Source organism: Bos javanicus, chromosome 27, assembly GCF_032452875.1.
Source record: "Bos javanicus breed banteng chromosome 27, ARS-OSU_banteng_1.0, whole genome shotgun sequence".
Taxonomy (NCBI): Eukaryota; Metazoa; Chordata; class Mammalia; order Artiodactyla; family Bovidae; genus Bos; species Bos javanicus.
The window spans coordinates 6851114-6868551 of NC_083894.1; the positions used below are offsets into that span (position 1 = coordinate 6851114).

The 17438-nt window shown below is 43.3% G+C and overlaps 1 long non-coding RNA gene across 3 annotated transcripts; it reads left to right on the forward strand.

Annotated features, from left to right (window-relative positions):
- The first annotated feature begins 360 nt into the window (after nucleotides 1-360).
- Nucleotides 361-16634, forward strand: LOC133239819 (uncharacterized). 3 transcript variants are annotated; one of them, XR_009733984.1, is made up of 4 exons: nucleotides 361-658; nucleotides 3044-3296; nucleotides 11136-11382; nucleotides 16426-16634. It is a non-coding gene; the product is annotated as an uncharacterized LOC133239819 (long non-coding RNA). The 3 variants fall into 3 exon arrangements; XR_009733982.1 differs by having other exon boundaries at nucleotides 373-658; nucleotides 3167-3296; XR_009733983.1 differs by lacking the exon at nucleotides 3044-3296 and having other exon boundaries at nucleotides 387-658.
- Nucleotides 16635-17438: the final 804 nt, after the last annotated feature.

Genomic DNA, 17438 nt, shown 5'->3' on the forward strand with positions numbered 1-17438 from the left:
TCTATTTTAACCTCATGTTGATGCTTAACTTTATGGTGCACTCTCTTTGGAAGCCACCCTGTAGTGGTTTGCTTTCCCCCTTTTGTATTACAGGAAGAAAGTCACCAGGGAATCCCGAAAAGACAATGGACCCAACCACCGTGACCAACTGCCAGACCCAAATACCTAGCTACCTGACAGTGGCCTAGTGACTATTTTCAAACAGTGCAAAAAGAGAGAATTCAGGACCCCTACAACTTTTATCCTGTATCTCCAAACCCTGACTGTGAGCCCCGACTGTTTGATCCCCTGGATTCCCGATGGAGGGGAGACAGGCTCCTTGAGGCAGGAACCTATTGTGTTGTCCCTTCTGCCAGCTTAAGGGTTAAATCCACCTTTCTGTTTGCCCCAAACTCTGTCTCTGCAAATTTTATTTGGCTCCAATGGACAGAGAAAACCAAGATTTTGGTGGCAACAATGCCATCGAGTCTGGCTGTTTTCCCACCTCTCCGCCAGGATGACTCCTGCCAACGGGGATCAGGAGGCATCCTGTGTGACCTCACTCATCCCTTCCTCTGCCCTTTGTTGACCTGGCCTCTAATTGTGTAGCCATGGACAGGGGCTCCCAGGTGTCTCTGCCGCAGTCCACCTGAGAAGGGCAGAACTGCAGAACAACAAGGTATGTTTCCAGGAGAGAAAGAGATATCTGTGGTTGAAGAAAGCGTGGGAATAGATGTGTAACATTTAGGGAGTCAGTGTAAAGGATCACATTCAGTATAAAAGTACAAGAGAGAAATGTGGCCAATTGCCTGTAGGCTATACTTTCTTTTCCATTATTATAAAAGTACTGTTGCTGGGACCAAAGAAGTAAAACCCTCACAGCTATTCTGTAAAATTAAGTAAGACTTATTTAAACAGCTTGCTGCAAACAATTACTCTATTTTTAGATTGATGCCACTAAACTAAAATAGGTCTCTGCTTAGTGAAAGATTCAAATGCAGATCAAAAGATTAAAAGTGAAAACATTTTATTGCTGAGTTGCCTCAGGACAGAGAGAAAAACGTCCGAACATATAGTTCACGTAAGATGGAAGAGAGGTGGGTGAGTGAAGGCTAGAGACCATGACGTATTATGACCTGCTTTGCCCTGTTAGGTTGGGAGTGGGTGAGCGGGTACTTGTGCTTGGGAACACTTTGGGATAAAGCAAGTTAATGGGCTCTCTCCAGACCCTCAAAACCCTAAGGATTATGCCCAAGCTTCCTATCTTTTCTCCTTCCCTCCCTCATTCCCTCCATTCATATCCATTTATTCATTCACCATATGTTGACTCTTCCATACTAGTACCTATTCATAGAAACAAATGTTTGACTACCTGCTCTATGCCAGGCACTGTTCTAGGTGCTGAGAATGTGAGATAATAAAACAGGACTTCTTACTTTGGAGATTTACATATAAAGAAAAAGAGAGGTATGAACACTGTAAAGTAAAACTGTTGGGGGCCAGAGTGAGGTACTCCGCCCGTGACAAAGGTCATGAGGAAGGAGGCTCGACATATGCAAAGGCGGGATCAAGCCTCAGGAGTCTCCCTGGAAATTCTCGAGCAATCTACCCCCCAAACCAGAGTCTGCCTACTTTCTGCTTTGTGCTTTCACCTACACCTCTGACTTTACGGGGGGCTGTCCCCCACTACCTCTCTGAAAAGAGTTAGCTTACAGCTCCAGTTAATAATTCCTGGGTGTGACAGTGTTTCAACCTACAAACTCCCTTGGAAGTCCTCTAGCCTGCCTGAATAGGTTTTTCCGGCCACATGTGATTGCTCAGAGCCTCCAAACTGTGAGAGGCATGAGATGTTCTAAACTGTCTAAATACAGATTCCTTTGAGCAGTTAAAAGATTGATTAGAAATTGTATTGGTGAAGGGATTCTCACTTGTTGGGCCAATGTTTGCTGCTAAGTCTCCATATCCCTTACCTGCTGTGTCCCTGGCAGTGTATTGATTAATATAATTGGTGTAAATAGTAGCTTTAATGTTTGTAACCTGGGACCCTTGAATTAATTCTTTTTCTTGTTATAGCCCACCACACCTTTGCTCTGTAGGAATGCAACTTTATCTAATGCTTTTTGGAGGCTGGCGCCTGACTTTAGAATAATCACCTTTAGAGGAAAAGGCCTCCGGGCCAGAAGATGATGCAAATCACCTAAACTTTTGCATATGATAAGTTTGCAGGAAGAAAGCCTGGCTTGCTGCATGACTCTACCCCTTCCCCCATTATCCTCTATGCATAACTTAAGGTATAAAAACGACTTTGGAAAATAAAGTGCGGGCCTTGTTCACCGAAACTTGGTCTCACCATGTCGTTCTTTCTCTTACCTTCTGGCTGAATTATTCAGCCTCTTTTCTCCACTGAATTTCCTCACTGAGCTATCCTTATTTCAGCCTCTTTTCTTCACTGAATTTTCCTACTGAGCTATCCTTATTCCATTACTCTTTATATCCTTAATTAACATTTAATTAAGCAATTGTTTCCTGATCTTCGCCTACGCCGTCTCTCCTTCGAATACCCTGGATCAGCCGGGGCTCGTCCCCGGCATAAAACCAAGTGGAGAGAAGGAAGACATGGAGAAAAATATCAATGATTTACCTGGTAGGCATGTGTGCTAAGTCACTTGTCTATGCAAGAGCTTGCATAGGATGGATCATTTCTCGCTGTAAATGATAGCAAAAAAAAAAAAAATAAATGTTGAGAGTGAAAAAAGATAATTTTAATTTCCAAAATTCCTTTTGGACGGTCAAAGGTGTATGTGTGTTGGGTTGTTGTTGTTCAGTCAATCAGTTGTCTCCAACACTTCGTGACACATGGATTGAGGGTGCTTATTCTGAAAGGAGAAATGGACAGATGCAGAGACATGAAATAAAGTAGAAAAAAAGAAATGAATAATTTTCTAACAGAATTCAATGTTTAATGATTTTTCTCCAAAAATTGCACGAAACCTCAGAGCCATAAGGAGAAGTGAGAATCAATGTGGAAACCCTGACTTCCTGCAAACCACTTCCTTTACGACAGGCAAACACTTGGACCATGTGTCCATAGAAGAAACATCCTCAAACTAGGCCCAGGTCCAGCTGAACATCTCTGGTGGGATAAAACCACTTTCTTCCCAGCTGAAATTTTCAAACTCTCTCCCAGATCGCCTGCCCCGATTCAAGTGTGCCACCAGACACTGGTTCTACTTGGAATTCTGAAAACTCCTTTCCCATTATGAAGCTACTGTACCTTTTCTTCCTGTTACTTGTGTGTCTTATCCAGACAACATCGGGTAAGTGGCAAATGTAACAAGTCGGGTGATATGGTGGATGACCTTGGAGCCTGGAGTATGGAAGGTCATGTTGATTCATCATCCAGTGATGTGCTAAACGGAATATTATCCACTCTGAGAGAAGCATAGCATATGTGACATGCTCCATTTTACAAATAATGAAAGAGGAGCTTAAAGAAGTGAAAAAAAAGCCTCCCATGATTGTCCTTAACTAGTTGGTGGTAAACCCATAACCTGTAATGGTGATAGAAAAGATTTACAGGGGACTTTATGGCTTACAAATCATTTCCATGTGACTAACCGTAACACTAATAATAATAGTAAATCATGTTGACCACTTCCAGTCCCAAAGAAAGGCAATGCCAAAGAATGCTCAAACGAACACACAATTGCACTCATCTCACAAGCCAGTAAAGTAATGCTCAAAATTCTCCAAGCCAGGCTTCAGCAGTACATGAACCGTGAACTTCCAGATGTTCAAGCTGGTTTTAGCAAAGGCAGAGGGACCAGAGATCAAATTGCCAACATCCGCTGGATCATGGAAAAAGCAAGAGAGTTCCAGAAAAACATCTATTTCTGCTTTATTGACTATGACACAGCCTTTGACTGCATGAATCACAATAAACTGTGGAAAATTCTGAAAGAGATGGGAATACCAGACCACGTGACTGGCCTCTTGAGAAATCTGTATGCAGGTCAGGAAGCAACAGTTAGAACTGGACATGGAACAACAGAATGGTTCCAAATAGGAAAAAAAGTATGTCAAGGCTGTCTATTGTCACTCTGCTTAATTAAATTATATGGAGAGTATATCATGAGAAATGCTGGGCTGGAAGAAGCACAAGCTGGAATCAAGATTGCCAGGAGAAATATCAATTACCTCAGATATGCAGATGACACCTTCCTTATGGGAGAAAGTGAAGAGGAACTAAAAAGCCTGTTGATGAAAATGAAAGAGGAGAGTGAAAACGGTGGTTTAAACCTCAAAATTCAGAAAACTAAGATCATGGTATCTGGTCCCATCACTTCATGGCGGATAGATGGGGAATTAGTGGAAACAGTGTCAGACTTTATTTTGGGGGGCTCCAAAATCACTGCAGATGGTGTTTGCAGCCATGAAATTAAAAGACGCTTACTCCTTGGAAGGAAACTTATGACGAACCAAGATAGTATATTGAAAAGCAGAGATATTACTTTGCTAAAAAAGGTCCTTCTAGTAAAGGCTATGGTTTTTCCAGTGGTCATGTATGGATGTGAGAGTTGAACTGTGAAGAAAGCTGAGTGGCAAAGAATTGATGCATTTGAACTGTGGTGTTAGAGAAGACTCTTGAGAGTCCCTTGGACTGCAAGGAGATCCAACCAGTCCATCCTAAAGGACATCAGTCCTGGGTGTACATTGGAAGGGCTGATGCTGAAGCTGAAGCTCCAATATTTTGGCCACCTCATGCGAAGAGCTGACTCATTGGTAAAGCCCTTGATGCTGGGAGGGATTGGGGGTAGAAGGAGAAGGGGACGACAGAGGATGAGATGGCAGGATGGCATCACCGACTCAAAGGACATGAGTTTGAGTGAACTCTGGGAGTTGGTGATGGACAAGGAGGTTTGGCGTGCTGCGATTCATGGAGTCACAAAGAGTCAGACATGACTGAGCACCTGTACTGAACTGAACTGAACTGAATTTCCTCTTTAACTAAAACAATGAAACTTTTAATGTCTTATCCCAAATATATTCCTCATAGCAATATTTATGCGGAAGGCCATTTTGCAAGATGGGATTAAGAAATGAAGTAATTTGTTCAAAGGAGTGCAGATTGAATGTAGGGAGCACTTGAACTCAAGCCCAAGTGGGTTTGACCCCAAAGACCTTGTTTTATTAAATATTCAACAATCCCAGAAAACTAATGTACTTACTGAATTACATAAAATCAACAAATCCTTTAGCTCAAGTGTGATCTGTGCATCACTCAGCACATACTTATCCTACAAGGTTATGTTTTGCTCACCTGCAATCCAAGCTAAACTGGCTGCCCTCGTTTTCCTTGCAGCCCTCCTCAGGTGACAGCATACTCCAGGATGTGCTGTGGTGACAGTGCCTCCAAATCTTAGCATCTTCAAAGAGCCAAAGTTAATTCTTGTTCAAATGACGCCAACCCTGGAGGGCCCGTGTGCTGTGATCAAACCCCCCACCCCCGATGAGCAGCCACCACTGTGGGTGCTGCTGGTCCTGTGTCCAAGCAAAGCGTTCTCAGGACTCTGGTACTGGCGATTAACGGCGCCAACCCTGAAGGGAAACGACAGTTCCGCTCGGAATTCATTAGCCAAGCAGGTCCAGTTGTTTAGTCACTCGGTTGTGGTCCACTCTTTGCGACCCCATGGACTGTTGCCCACCAGGCTCCTCTGTCCATGGGATTCTCCAGGCATGGATACCGGAGTGGATTGCCGTTCCCTTCTCCAGGGGATCATCCCGACCCAGGGATCAAAACTGCATCTCCTGCATTGGCAGGTGGGCTCTTTGTCACTAGGGCCACCTGGGAAGCCCCTTATCTGGTATCCTTTGGTGCTTTTCACTCAAGAATACATTGGTTAATTACCTGTATTAAGAAATACTCTAGCCCATAAAGCCTCACCTGATTGTGGTCTATGCAAGAGCTTGCTTGGGATGGATCACTTCTCTCTATAAATGGTAGCAAAAAAAAAAAAAAAAGTTGACAGTGAAACAAGATCATTTTAATTTCCAAAATTCCTTCTCATTTTTCGATTGTAAAAGGTGTATGTATGTTGGGTTGTTGTTGTTCAGTCAATCAGTCGTGTCCAACTCTTTGCGACCCGTGGATTGAGGGTGTTTCTTCTGAAAGGAGAAATGGACAGATGCAGAGACATGAAAAAAAGGTGAAAAAAAGAAATGAATAATTTTCTAACAGAATTCAATGTTTAATGATTTTTCTCCAAAAAATGCACCAAACCTCAGAAGCCATAAGGAGAAGTGAGAACCAATGTGGAAACCCTGACTTCCTGCAAACTTCTTCTTTTACGACAGGCAAACACTTGGACTATGTGTCCATAGGTGAAACATCCTCAAATTAGGCCCAGGCCCAGCTGAACATCTCTGGTAGGATAAAAGCACTTTCTTTCCAGCTGAAGTTTTCAAACTCTCTCCCAGATCACCTGCTCCGATTCAGGTGTGCCACCAGACACTGGTTCTACTTGGAATTCCAAAAACTCATTCCCCATAATGAAGCTACCCTAACTTCTCTTCCTCTTACTTGTATGTCTTATCCAGACAACATCGGACAAGTGGCAAATGCACCTTGTCGGGTGATATGGTAGATGACCTTGGAGCCTACAGTAGGGAAGATGAAGTTGATTCATCAACCCGTGATGTGCTAAACGGAATAATATAAAATCTGAGAGAAGTATAGCATATGCGACATCCTCCATTTTACAAATAATGAAAGAGAAGCTTAAAGAAGTAAAAAACAGCCTCCCATGATTGCCCTTAAATAGTTGGTGGTAAACCCATAAATTGTAATGGTGATAGAAAAGATTTACATGGGACTTTATGGCTTACAAATCACTTCCATGTGACTAACCGAAACACTAATAATAAGAGTAAATCATGTTGACCACTTCCAATCCCAAAGAAAGGCAATGCCAAAGAATGCTCAAATGAACACACATTGCACTCACCTCAGAAGCCAGATCAGATCATATCAGATCAGTCGCTCAGTCGTGTCCAACTCTTTGCGACCCCATGAATCGCAGCATGCCAGGCCTCCCTGTCCATCACCAACTTCCAAAGTTCACTGAGACTCACGTCCATCGAGTCAGTGATGCCATCCAGCCATCTCGTCCTCTGTCGTCCCCTTCTCCTCTTGCCCCCAATCCCTCCCAGCATCAGAGTCTTTTCCAATGAGTCAACTCTTCACATTAGGTGGCCAAAGTACTGGAGTTTCAGCTTTAGCATCATTTCTTCCAACGAAATCCCAGGGCTGATATCCTTTTGAATGGACTGGTTGGATCTCCTTGCAGTCCAAGGAACTCTCAAGAGTCTTCTCCAACACCATAGTTCAAAAGCATCAATTCTTCGGTGCTCAGCCTTCTTCACAGTCCAACTCTCACATCCATACATGACCACAGGTTAAACAATAGCCTTGCCTAGACTAACATTTGTTGGCAAAGTTATGTGTCTGCTTTTGAATATGCTATCTATGTTGGTCATAACTTTCCTTCCAAGGTGTAAGCGTCTTTTAATCTCATGGCTGCAGTTACCATCTGCAGTGATTTTGGATTTCAGAAAAATAAAGTCAGATACTGTTTCCACTGTTTCCCCATCTATTTCCCATGAAGTGATGGGACCGGATGTCATGATCTTTGTTTTCTGAATGTTGAGCTTTAAGCCAACTTTTTCACTCTCCACTTTCACTTTCATCAAGAGGGTTTTTAGTTCCTCTTCACTTTCTACCATAATGGTGGTGTCATCTGCATATCTGAGGTTATTGATATTTCTCCAGGCAATCTTGATTCCAGCTTGTGTTTCTTCCAGTTCAGTGATTCTCATAATGTATTCTGCATATAAGCTAAGTAAGCAGGATAACAATAGACAGCCTCGACGTACTCCTTTTCCTATTTGGAACCGGTCTATTGTTCCATGTCCAGTTCTAACTGTTGCTTCCTTACCTGCATACAAATTTCTCAAGAGGCAGATCAGGTGGTCTGGTTTCCCATCTCTTTCAGAATTTTCCACAGTTTATTGTGATCCACACAGTCAAAGGCTTTGGCATAGTCAATAGAGCAGAAATAGATGTTTTTCTGGAACTCTCTTGCTTTTGCGATGATCCAGCGGATGTTGGCAATTTGACCTCTTGTTCCTCTGCCTTTTCTAAAACCAGCTTGCACATCAGGAAGTTCCCGGTTCACATATTGCTGAAGCCTGGCTTGGAGAATTTTGAGCATGACTTTACTAGCGTGTGAGATGAGTGCAACTGTGCGGTAGGTTGAGCATTCTTTGGCATTGCCTTTCTTTGGGATTGGGATGAAAACTGACCTTTTCCAGTCCTGTGGCCACTGCTGAATTTTCCATATTTGCTGGTATAATGAGTGCAGCACTTTCACAGTATCATATTTCAGGATTTGGAATAGCTCACTGGAATTCTATCACCTCTACTAGCTCGGTTTGTAGTGATGCTTTCTAAGGCCCACTTACTTCACATTCCAGGATGTCTGGCTCTAGGTCAGTGATCATACCATCGTGATTATTTGGGTCATGAAGATCTTTTTTGTACAGTTCTTCTGTGCATTCTTGCCATCTCTTCTTAATATCTTCTGCTTCTGTTAGGTCCATACCTTTTCTGTCCTTTCCTGAGCCCATCTTTGCATGAAATGTTCCTTTTGGATCTCTGATTTTCTTGAAGAGATCCCTAGTCTTTCCCATTCTGTTGTTTTTCTCTATTTCTTTGCATTGATCGCTGAAGAAGGCTTTCTAGTCTCTTCTTGCTATTCTTTGGAACTCTGCATTCAGATGTTTATATCTTTCCTTTTCTCCTTTGCTTTTCACTTCTCTTCTTTGCACAGCTATTTGTAAGGCATCCCCAGACAGCCATTTTGTTTTTTGCATTTCTTTTCCATGGGGATGGTCTTGACCCCTGTCTCCTGTACAATGTGACGAACCTCATTCCATAGTTCATCAGGCACTCTATCTATCATATCTAGGCCCTTAAATCTATTTCTCACTTCCACTGTATAATCATAAGGGATTTGATTTAGGTCAAACCTGAATGGTCTAGTGGTTTTCCCTACTTTCCTCAATTTAAGTCTGAATTTGGCAATAAGGAGTTCATGGTCTGAGCCACAGTCAGCTCCTGGTCTTGTTTTTGCTGACTGTATAGAGCTTCTCCATCTTTGGCTGCAAAGAATGTAATCAATCTGATTTTGGTGTTGACCATCTGGTGATGTCCATGTGTAGAGTCTTCTCCTGTGTTGTTGGAAGAGGGTGTTTGTTATGACCAGTGCATTTTCTTGGCAAAACTCTATTAGTCTTTGCTGTGCTTCACTCCGAATTCCAAAGCCAAATTTGCCTTTTACTCCAAGTGTTTCTTGACTTTCTACTTTTGCATTCCAGTCCCCTGTAAAGAAAAGGACATCTTTTTTGGGTGTTAGTTCCAAAAGGTCTTGTAAGTATTCATACCACCATTCAACTTCACATGCCAGTAAAGTGATGCTCAAAATTCTCCAAGCCAGGCTTCAGCAGTACATGAACCGTGAACTTCCAGATGTTCAAGTTGGTTTTAGAAAAGGCAGAGGAACCAGAGATCAAACTGCCAACACCACTGGATCAGCACAAAAACAAAAGGGTTCCAGATAAACATCTAAAACATTCTGCTTTCTTGACTATGCCACAGCCTTTGACTGTGTGGATCACAATAAACTGTGGAAAACTCTGAACGTGATGGGAATACCAGACCACGTGACCAGCCTCTTGAGAAACCAGTATGCAGGTCAGGAAACAACAGTTAGAACTGGATGTAGAACAACAAAAGGGTTCCCAATAGGAAAAAGAGTACATCAGGGCTGTCTATTGTCACCCTGCTTATTTAACTTATATGCAGAGTACATCATGAGAAATGCTGGGCTGGAAGAAGCACAAGCTTGAATCAAGATTGCCGGGTGAAATATCAATAACCTCAGATATGCAGATGACACCATTCTTATGGGAGAAAGTGAAGAGGAACTAAAAAGTCTATTGATGGAAGTGAAAGAGGAGAGTGAAAAAGTTGGCTTAAACCTCAACGTTCAGAAAACTAAGATCATGGTATTTGGTCCCATCACTTCATTGCAAATAGATGGGGAAACAGTGGAAACAGTGCCAGACTTTATTTTTTGGGGCTCCGAAATCACTGCAGATGGTGGCTGCAACCATGAAATTAAAAGACGCTTACTCCTTGGAAGGAAAGTTATGACCAACCTAGATAGTATATTGAAAAGCAGAAATATTACTTTGCCAACAAAGGTCCGTCTAGTCAAGGCTATGGCTTTTCCACTGGTCGTGTATGGATGTGAGAGTTGGACTGTGAAAAAAGCTGAGTGCCGAAGAATTGATGCTTTTGAATTGTGGTGTTGAAGAAGACTCTTGAAAGTCCCTTGGACTGCAAGGAGATCCAACCAGTCCATTCTAAAAGAGATCAGTTCTAGGTGTTCATTGGAAGGACTGATGCTGAAGCTGCAGCTCCAATACTTTGGCCACCTCATGCAAAGAGCTGACTCTTTGGAAAAGCCCTTGATGCTGGGAGGGATTGGGGGCAGGAGGAGAAGGGAATGAGAGAGGATGAGATGGCTGGATAGATTCACTGACTCAATGGACATGAGTTTGATTGAACTCTGGGATTTGGTGATGGACAAGGAGGCCTGCATGCTACGATTCATGGGCTCACAAAGAGTCAGACACGACTGAGTGCCTGAACTGAACAGAACTGAATTTCCTCTTTAACTAAAACAATGAAACTTTTAATGTCTTATCCCAAATATATTCCTCATAGCAATATTTATGGGGTAGGCCATTTTACAAGATGGGATGAAGAAATGAAGTAATTTGTTCAAAGGAGTACAGATTGAATGTAGGGAGCACTTTAACCCAAGCCCAAGTGGTTTTGATTCCAAAGACCTTGTTTTATTAAATATTCAACAATCCTAGAAAACTAATGTACCTACTGAATTACATAAAATCAACAAATACTTTAGCTCAAGTGTGATCTGTGCATCACTCGGGACATACTTATCCTACAAGGTTATGTGTTCCTCAACTGCAATCCAAGCTAAACTGGGTGTCCTGCACTTTCCCTGCAGCCCTCCTCAGGTGACAGCATGCTCCAGGATGTGCTGTGGTGACAGTGCCTCCAGATCTTACCATCTTCAATAGCCAAAGTTAATTCTCGATGAAATGATGCAAACCCGGGAGGGCCCGGGTGCTCTGATCAGATCCCCTACCCTCGAGGAGCAGCCACCACCGAGGATGCTGCTGGTACTGTGTCTGAGCAAAGCGCTCTCAGGACTCTCATGCTAGAGATTAGGGGCCCCAGCCCTGAAGGGAAAGGTCAGTTCCGCTCAGAATTCATTAACCAAGCAGGTTCCGATTTTTAGTCACTCGGTTGTGGTCCACTCTTTGTGAACCCATGGACTGTCAGCCACCAGGCTCCACTCTCCATGGGATTCTCCAGGCAAGGATACTGGAGTGGGTTGCCATTCCCTTCTCCAGGGGATCTTCCTGACCCAGGGATCAAAACTGCATCTTCTGCATTGGCAGGGGAGCTCTTTGTCACCTGGGCCACCTGGGAAGTCCTTTATTTGGTATCCTTTGGTGCTTTTCACTCAAGAATACATTCATGAATTACCTGTATTAAGAAATACTCTAGCCCATAAAGCCTCACCTGGTTGTGGTCTATGCAAGAGCTTGCTTAGGATGGATCAATTCTCTCTGTAAATGGTAGCAAAAAAAAAAAAAATGTTGAGAGTGATAAAAGATCATTTGAATTTCCAAAATTCCTTTTTGATGGTAAAAGGTGTATGTGTGTGGGTTGTTGTTGTTTAGTCAATCAGTCCTGTCCAACACTTCAAGACCCATGGATTGACGGTGTTTATTTTGAAAGGAGAAATGGAAAGATTCAGAGACATGAAATAAAGGTGAAAAAAAGAAATGAATAATTTTCTAACAGAATTCAATGTTTAATGATTTTTCTCCAAAAATTAGACCAAAACTCAGAGCCATAAGAAGAACTGAGAATCAATGTGGAAACCCTGACATCCTGCAAACATCTTCCTTTATGACAGGCAAACACTTGGACCATGTGTCCATAGATGAAACATCCTCAAATTAGGCCCAGGCCCAGCTGAACATCTCTGGTAGGATAAAAGCACTTTCTTTCCAGCTGAAGTTTTCAAACTCTCTCCCAGATCACCTGCCCCAATTCAGGTATGCCACCAGAAATTGCTTCTACTAGGAATTCCGAAAACTCCTTTCCCATCATGAAGCTACTGTATGTTCTCTTCCTCTTACTTGTGTGTCTTATCCAGACAACATCGGGTAAGTGGCAGATGCAACTGGTCGGGTGATATGGTGGAAGACCTTGGAGCCTAGAGTAGGGAAGGTCAAGTTGATTCATCGTCCAGTGATGTACTAAACAGAATAATATCAAATCTAAGAGAAGCATAGCAAATGCAAGATGCTCCATTTTACAAAAAATGAAAGAGAAGCTTAAAGAAGTGAAAAATAGCCTCCCATGATTGCCCTTAACTAGTTTGGTGGTAAACCCATAAATTGTAATGGTGATAGAAGACATTTACAGGGGGCTTTATGGCTTACAAATCATTTCCACGTGACTAACAGTAACAATAATAATAATAGTAAATCATGTTGACCAATTCCAATTCCAAAGAAAGGCAATGCCAAAGAATGCTCAAACGAACACACAATTGCACTCATCTCACATGCTAGTAAAGTAATGCTCAAAATTCTGCAAGCCAGGTCTCAGCACTACATGTACCGTGAACTTACAGATGTTCAAGCTGGTTTCAGAAAAGGCAGAGGAACCAGAGATCAAATTGCCAACATCTGCTATATCATCACAAAAGCAAGAGAGTTCCAGAAAAACATCTATTTCTGCTTTCTTGACAATGTCAAAGCCTTTGACTGTGTGGATCATAATAAACTGGAAAATTCTGAAAGAGATGGGAATTCGGGACCACATGACTGGCCTCTCGAGAAACCTGTATGCAGGTCAGGAAGCAACAGTTAGAACTGGATATTGAACAACAGAATTGTTCCAAATAGGAAAAAGAGTACGTCACGGCTGTCTATTGTCACCCTGCTTATTTAACTTATATGTGGTGTACATCATGAGATATGCTGGGCGGAAGAAGCACAAGCTGGAATCAAGATTGCTGGGAGAAATATCAATAACCTCAGATATGCAGATGACACCATCCTTATGGGAGAAAGGGAAGAGGAACTAAAAAGCCTCTTGATAAAAGTGAAAGAGGAGAGTGAAAAAGTTGGCTTAAACGTCAACATTCAGAAAACTAATATCATGGTATCTGGTCCCATCATGTCATGGCAAATACATGGAGAAAGAGTGGAAACTGTGCCAGACTTTATTTTTTTGGACTCCAAAATCACTGCAGAAGGTGGATTCAGCCATGAAATTAAAAGACCCTTACTCCTTAGAAGGAAAGTTATGACCAACCAAGATAGTATATTGAAAAGCAGAGATATTACTTTGCCAACAAAGGTCCGTCTAGTCAAGGCTATGGATTTTCCAGTGGTAATGTATGGATGTGACAGTTGGACTGTGAAGAAAGCTGAATGCTGAAGAATTGTTGCTTTTGAACTGTGGTGTTGGAGAAGACTCTTGTGAGTCCCTTGTAATGCAAGGAGATCCAACCAGTCCATCCTAAAGGAGATCAGTCCTGGTGTTCATTGGAAGGACTGATCCTGAAGCTGCAGCTCCAATACTTTGGCCACCTAATGCAAAGAGCTGACTCATTGGAAAAGCCCTTGATGCTGGGAGGGACTGGGGGCAGGAGGAGAAGGGGACGACAGAGGATGAGATGGTGAATGGCATCACCGACTCGGTGGACATGAGTTTGAGTGAACTCTGGGAGTTGGTGATGGACAAGGAGGGATGGCGTGCTGTGATTCATGGGGTCACAAAGGGTCACAAACGACTGAGCACCTGAACTGCTCAACTGAAATTCCTCTTTAACTAAAACAATGAAATTTTTAATGTCTTATCCCAAATATATTCCTCATAGCAATATTTATGGGGTAGGCAATTTTACAAGATGGGATTAAGAAATCAAGTAATTTGTTCAAAGGAGTGCAGATTGAATGTAGGGAGCACTTGAACTCAAGCCCAATTGGCTTTGACTCCAAAGACCTTGTTTTATTAAATATTCAACAATCCCAGAAAACTAATATACTTCCTGAATTAGATAAAATCAACAAATGCTTTAGCTCAAGTGTGATCTGTGCATCACTCGGGACATACTTATCCTACAAGGTTACGTGTTGCTCACCTGCAATCCAAGCTAAACTGGGTGTCCTGCATTTTCCCTGCAGCCCTCCTCATGTGACAGCATGCTCCAGGCTGTGCTGTGGTGACAGTGCATCCAGATTAGCATCTTGGAAGAGCCAAACTTAATTCTTGCTCAAATGACGCCAAACCGGGAAGGCCCGGGTGCTCTGATCAGACCCCCCACCCCCGAGAAGCAGCCAGCACCCTGGGGGCATCTGGTCCTGTATCTGAGCAAAGCGGTCTCAGGACTCGTGCTGGCCATCAAGGGCCCCAGCCCTGAAGGGAAACGTCAGTTCTGCACAGAATTCATTAACCAAGCAAGTCCAGTTGTTTAGTCACTTGGTTGTGGTCGACTCTTTGTGACCCCATGGACTGTCTCCCACCAGGCTCTTCTGTCCATGGGATACTCCAGGCAAGGATACCGGAGTGTGTTGCCATTCCCTTCTCCAAGGAATCTTTCTGACCCAGGGACCGAACCTGCATCTCCTTGTTTCCTCAATTGGTGGGCGGATTCTTTACCAGCTTAGCCATCAGGGAAGCCTGAGGGAAGCCTCATGCTGCTGCTGCTGCTAAATCACTTCAGTCGTGTCCGACTCTGTGTGACCCCATAGATGGAAGCCCACCACGCTCCCCCATCCCTGGGATTCTCCAGGCAAGAACACTGGAGTGGGTTGTCCTTTCCTTCTCCAATGCATGAAAGTGAAAAGTGAAAGTGAAGTCACTCAGTCATGTCCGACTCTTAGCAACCCCATGGACTACAGCCTACCAGGCTCCTCCATCCATGGGATTTTCCAGGGAAGAGTACTGGAGTGGGGTGCCATTGCCTTCTCCAGAGGGAAGCCCCATAGACCCTGTTTAAATGAATGAGCGTGATCACCTTCCTAGAGAACAATTCCCACATCAGGAAGCAACAGTTAGAACTGGATATGGAACAACAGACTGGTTCCAAATAGGAAAAGGAGTTCATCAAGGCTGTATATTGTCACCCTGTTTATTTAACTTATATGTAGAGTACATCATGAGAAATGCTGGACTGGAAGAAAAACAAGTTGGAATCAAGATCACCGGGAGATATCAATAACCTCACATATGCAGATGACACCACCCTTATGGCAGAAAGTGAAGAGGAACTCAAAAGCCTCTTGATGACAGTAAAAGTGGAGAGTGAAAAAGTTGCCTTAAAGCTCAACGTTCAGAAAACGAAGATCATGGCATCCAGTCCCACCACTTCATGGGAAATAGATGGGGAAACAGTGGAATCAGTGTCAGACTTTATTTTTCTGGGCTCCAAAATCACTACAGATGGTAACTGCAGCCATGAAATTAAAAGATGCTTACTCCTTGGAAGGAAAGTTATGACCAACCTAGATAGCGTGTTCAAAAGCAGAGACATTACTTTGCCAACAAAGGTTCGTCTAGTCAAGGCTAAGGTTTTTCCTGTGGTCATGTATGGATGTGAGTGTTGGACTGTGAAGAAGGTTGAGCGCCGAAGAATTGATGCTTATGAACTGTGGTGTTGGAGAAGACTCTTGAGAATCCCTTGGCCTGCAAGGAGATCCAACCAGTCCATTCTGAAGGAGATCAGCCCTGGGATTTCTTTGGAAGGAATGATGTAAAAGCTGAAACTCCAGTACTTTGGCCACCTCATGCGAAGAGTTGACTCATTGGAAAAGACCCTGATGCTGGGAGGGATTGGGGGCAGGAGAAGAAGGGGACGACAGAGGATGAGATGGCTGGATGGCATCACTGACTCGATGGGCATGAGTCTGAGTGAACTCTGGGAGTTGGTGATGGACAGGGAGGCCTGGAGTGCTGCGATTCATGGGGTCGCAAAGAGTCGGACACACGTGAGTGACTGACCTGATCTGATCTCAGTTCTTACTATAATTTAAATAAAAATGTGGAAAAACATTCTAAGCTTGTAGGTCAAACTAAACCAAGGAGAGTGCCAGTTGTGTCCCTGTGGACTGTAATTTGGAGTTCCTTGCTATATAAATGAATTCTGGTAGCTTTAGTTACACATGTCTCATTTATTAGTTTCTTTTTCACCTCCCCTTCCTTTAAAGGGAAAAGAAAAATGAAAAACCTTGAATGTGAGAACATGGGTGGTGCCTGCAAGTATCAGAACACCCATGGGTGCGTCATCCTGCCTGGAGAATGCAAGAGTCAGAAGAAACAGTGCTGCAGAGTCTAGTTTCAGCATCGGAGCATCCTCAGCAGCACAAGACACTCCCCACAGCTGAGTCCTGTTTAAAAAGAGACACTGCTCATTCGGGTCCTGTGGGGTCTTTCTGAGTGCATGACATCATGAACTGGATGGGAAGATTTCAGATGGAAGTCTGGCAACACCACTCGTTAGCTGATTAACTCTGGACAGGCCTTGCCTTTCCTAGGTCTCAGTCTCTGCTACTGTGACTGTTGAAATGGATGTTCTCCACAACCTCATTTGTTGGTGGTGGGGTTTAGTTGCTAAATCATGTCTGACTCTTCTGTGACCCCATGGACTGAGTCCATGAGATTTTCCAGGCAAGGATACTGGAGTGGGTTGTCCTTTCCTTTTCAGGAGATCTTTCTGACCCAGGGATCAAGCCCACATCTCCTGTGTCTCCTGCATTGGCAGGCAGAGTCTTTAGCACTGAGCCCCAGGAAAGACAACCTGTTAATCTATGTCTACAACTGTATGGACTGAGGGAAAGAGCTTTGAGTGTGTGTGTGTGAGTGTTATAGTATGAAAAGTCACCGAGGTTTTGTGTCCGTTTGTGGAAGGACGTCTGTGTTTCCATTGGCATATGGGTTTCCACATGGTCAACATGTGCTTAACGTCACAAGAGACAGCAAACTACTTTCTGAAGCTGCTGATAATCTCAGTGGCCTCTGAGTTTCCAGTCTCTCCATGTTCCCATCCCTCGTCACACCTCCATGTAAAATTCTCGGTGTTTCTCTGTAAAAAGGATGAAGGACAAATTCTCTAGTGTCTCAGGTCCTTCACTGGTTTGCCATACTTTCTCGAGTTTCATCTTATCTCAGCCTGGTTTGCAAACTAACCCCTGACACAGTGTCAGTCGTCTTTCTGGCATAG